Consider the following 4036-nt stretch of genomic DNA (forward strand, 5'->3'; position numbering starts at 1 on the left):
TGTGTGTAGCAGTCTACACTGTGTGGTAGAGTCTAAACTGACATGTCGGTAGAGTCTTAACGGACTTGCTGTGTTGAGGCTGACTGTTGTGGTAGAGTCTGACGTGCTCGGTAGAGAGTTCTGACATGTGATGGTCCAGAGTCTAACTGACTGTGTGGTAGAGGTCTATATGACTGTGTAGCGTTGAGCCTGACTGTTGTGGGCTATAGTCTGACTGTGTTGGTAGCAGGTCTGAAACTGTGTGGCTCGGTAGAGTCAAAACTGCTGCTGTGCGCGTAGAGTCTAACTTGACTTGGTGTGGTAGAGTCTAACTGACTGTGGTAGAGGCGTGACTGTGTGGTAGAGTCTGACGTGTTTGGTAGAGTAAACGGTCGTAAGCTAACGGTGTGAGCTGCTGTGGGTAGAGTCTAACTTTGCGAAGCTGCGCTGTGTAGAGTTAGACCCTGTGTGTGGTAGAGTCTACTGTGTGGTAGAGTCTAAGCTGACTGTTGTGGTAGCAGTCTAACTGCCTCGTGGTAGAGTCTGACTGTCTATAGAGTTTGCACCTGTTCCGTAGATGTCTAACTGACTGTTGTCGGTAGAGTCTGACTGTCTGTGTAGAGTCAACGACTGTGTGCTAGCAGTACTGACTGTGTGGCTAGAGTCTAACTACTGTGTGGTAGTCAGTCTGACTGTGTGCAGAGTCTAACTGCCACTGCTCATGTTGCGCTCAGAGTCTAACTGACTGCGTCGTAGAGTCCTGATCTGTGTGTAGAGTTTGACTGCCCTGTGTAGATCTAACTGACTGCTTGGTATTAGTTCTGGACTGTGTTATCTCCCTCCTCTTTTTGTAGTCTGACTGTGTGGTAGAGTCTAACTGACTGTGTGGTAGAGTCTAATTGACTGGGTGGTAGAGTCTAACTTTGTGATAGAGTCTAACTGTGTGGTAGAGTCTAACTGACTGTGTGGTAGAGTCTAACTGTGTGGTAGAGTCTAATTGACTGTGTGGTAGAGTCTGACTGTGTGGTAGAGTCTAACTGACTGTGTGGTAGAGTCTAACTGACTGTGTGGTAGAGTCTAACTGTGTGGTAGAGTCTAACTGACTGTGTGGTAGAGTCTAACTGACTGTGTGGTAGAGTCTATCTGTGTGGTAGTTTCTAGCTGTGTGGTAGTTTCTAGCTGTGTGGTAGAGTAACTGACTGTGTGGTTATGCTTGTCATTTATCATATTTTTCTTCCTCCACTATATGACATATATGACATATACATTTATATTTTATTATTGAGCATCCTTCTCTCAGTACCTCTTCAATATACAGTACACTATATATACAAAAGTATGTGGACACCCCTTCAAATTAGTGGTTTTGGCTATTTCAGCCATACCTGTTACTGACAGGTGTATAAAATTGAGCAAACTGCCATGCATTCTCCATACATACAGTATGTTTGGCAGTTGAATGGCCTTACAGAAGAGATAAATGATTTTCAACGTGGCACAGTCATAGGACGCCAACTTTCCAACAGGTCAGTTTGTACAATTTCTGGGCTTTTAGAGCTGCCCCGGTCAAATGAAAGTGCTGTTATTYTGAAATGGAAACGTCTAGGAGCAACAACGGCTCAGCCGCGAAGTGGTAGAGCACAAAAGCTCACAAAACGGGACTGCCGAGTTCTGAAGCTTGTAAAAATCATCTGTCCTCGGTTGCAACACTCCACAACCGAGTTCCAAACTGCCTCTGGAAGCAACGTCAGCACAATAACTGTTTGTCAGGAGCTTCATAAAATGGGTTTCCATGGRKGAGKAGCTGCATACAAGCCTAAAGCTTGCCGCCATTGGACTCTGTAGCGGTGGAAACGCGTTCTCTGCAGTGATGAATCACGCTTCACCATCTGGCAATCTGACYGAAGAATCTGGGTTTGGCAGATGCCAGGAGAACGCTACCTTCCCCAATGCATAGTGCCAACTGTAAAGTTTGGTGTTGGAGGAATAATTGTCTAGGGCTGTTTTTCATGGTTTGAGCTAGGCCCCTTAGTTCCAGTGAAGGGAATTCTTAAGGCTATGGCACACAATTACATTGTAGATGATTCTGTCCTTCCAATTTTTTGGCAACAGTTTGGGAAGGCCCTTTCCTGTCTCAGCATGACAATGCCCCTGTGCACAAAGCGATGTCCATACAGAAATGGTTTGTCGAGATCAGTGTGGAAGAACTTGACTGGCCTGCACAGAGCCCTGACCTCAACCCCATCAAACACATTCGGGATTACTTGGAACGCCGACTGCGAGCCAGTGCCTGACCTCACAAATGCTCTTGTGACTGAATGGAAGCAAGTCCCCGCAGCAATGTTCCAACATCTAGTGGAAAGCCTTCCCAGAAGAGTGGAYGCTGTTTTAGCAGAAAATAGGGGACCAACTCTATATTAACGCTCATGATTTTGGAATGAGATGTTCGACGAGCAGGTGTCCACATACTTCTGGTCATGTAGTGTACCTACATGACATTTGTATCAGCCTATTAGTATATATTTATCCTACAGAGTATCAGTATATATTTATCCTACAATGTATTAGTATATATTTATCCTACAGTGGATTAGTATATATGTATCCTACAGTATATTTGTATATATTTATCCTACAGTATATTTGTTCTACATTCTGCAGTTTGCAGAAACACTACACAGAAGTCTCTCCTAGATTCAGAGGTGTCCCGCAAAGGTGTGTGTATACAATGTGACAAGTCCTGACACAAACACAAACCTGTGGGACACCTCTGACTCTAGGAGAGGCTCCTGTGCACACACACACGCCACACGGCACACGCACAACACACACACACCACACACACACATCACACACACACACACACACACACACACACACACACACACACACACACACACACACACACACACACCACACACACACACACACACACACAACACACACACACACTGTCTAGGGACAGAGTCTAGAGTCTTCAGTCTGGATTTCTCTTAGTTTAGAGTGCATCCAAATGGCACCCTATCCCTACATAGTGCACTACTTTTGACCAGACCCTATGGGGTTATTAGTGCACTATAAAGCAAATAGGGGTCCATTTTGGGGACACAGCCTTAAGGTTGTCCCATGCTTCACAGTCAAAATGTGGTGTGCAGGTGTTATGATGATATTTTTTGAGACTTTTTTTGTTCGTTTTGATGTTCGGCAGGTTTTTTCCTTGAGGCATGTGATTTCATTAGATGAGGTCTACACCCCTTTGTCTGTGATTGGTCAACAGTACTACTCCTAGTAGGAGTGGGAAACTATGGGACGGGATTCTTCAATGAAGTGCGTGTTTGTCATTCAACGAGAGACGACTAGTTTTCATGCACATTTTTCACTTGAGAAATGCACCAAAAAAATCTTAGTTAGATATACAATTGCACGGCTAAGACCTTCTCTGCAAAAGCGTCCAAATTAATTACAGATTTATCTTAGATTAATTCGGGAATATTTTGAGGAAATGTTACTGGCTATGTTGTTTGCTACATTGTCTCAAGAAGAACAAACAGTAAAATGTACTCGTTTTTCAAGCAAAATATATTTTAAGGTGAGTATGCGAGGCACAGATGAATGGCTTTGCCTAGTTGGGTTCTGCTAGGAGCAAACAGAACCTAATATGCGGGCACCTTTAGTGTCTTTGAGGGTTGGTGTTGTGTGCTCTTGGTTGAACTGGTACGGAGCAATGCCTGCACACTGCTGCTGGCTGACTAAAATCTCATATTTTATAGCTCTCTGAAGCTCTCTGGTGTATTTTTAGAGCTCTCTGAAGCTCTCTGGTGTAATTGTAGAACTCTCTGAAGCTCTCTGGTGTATTGTAGAGCTCTCTGAAGCGCTCTGGTGTATTTAGAGATCTCTGAAGCTCTGTGGTGTATTTTAGAGCTCTCTGATGCTCTCTGGTGTATTTTAGACCTCTTCTGAAGCTCCCTGGTGTATTGTAGAGCTCTCTGAAAGCTCTCTGGTGTATTTGGTCTAGAGCTCTCTGAAGCCTCTGGTGTATTTAGGATTCGAAAGCGTC

Source organism: Salvelinus sp. IW2-2015, unplaced genomic scaffold (assembly GCF_002910315.2).
Source record: "Salvelinus sp. IW2-2015 unplaced genomic scaffold, ASM291031v2 Un_scaffold1385, whole genome shotgun sequence".
Classification (NCBI taxonomy): Eukaryota; Metazoa; Chordata; class Actinopteri; order Salmoniformes; family Salmonidae; genus Salvelinus; species Salvelinus sp. IW2-2015.